This window comes from Micropterus dolomieu, linkage group LG23 (genome assembly GCF_021292245.1).
Source record: "Micropterus dolomieu isolate WLL.071019.BEF.003 ecotype Adirondacks linkage group LG23, ASM2129224v1, whole genome shotgun sequence".
Lineage (NCBI taxonomy): Eukaryota > Metazoa > Chordata > Actinopteri > Centrarchiformes > Centrarchidae > Micropterus > Micropterus dolomieu.
Window position 1 is genome coordinate 12115231 of NC_060172.1, and position 532 is coordinate 12115762.

A 532-nucleotide genomic window follows, 5' to 3' on the forward strand; every position below is an offset into this window, starting at 1 on the left:
GCTGTGTTTCCAAAAATGTAAAATAACTAGAAAGAATAAGATTTCCTAGTCACATGTGTATCTAACCAACAGACAGAATATGAATATACAGTGAGGAAAATAAGTATTTGAACACCCTGCTATTTTGCAAGTTCTCCCACTTAGAAATCATGGAGGGGTCTGAAATTGTCATCGTAGGTGCATGTCCACTGTGAGAGACATAATCTAAAAAAAAAAAATCCAGAAATCACGATGTATGATTTTTTAACTATTTATTTGTATGATACAGCTGCAAATAAGTATTTGAACACCTGTCTATCAGCTACAATTCTGACTCTCAAAGACCTGTTAGTCTGCCTTCAAAATGTCCACCTCCACTCCATTTATTATCCTAAATTAGATGCACCTGTTTGAGGTCGTTAGCTGCATAAAGACACCTGTCCACCCCATACAATCAGTAAGAATCCAACTACTAACATGGCCAAGACCAAAGAGCTGTCCAAAGACACTAGAGACAAAATTGTACACCTCCACAAGGCTGGAAAGGGCTACG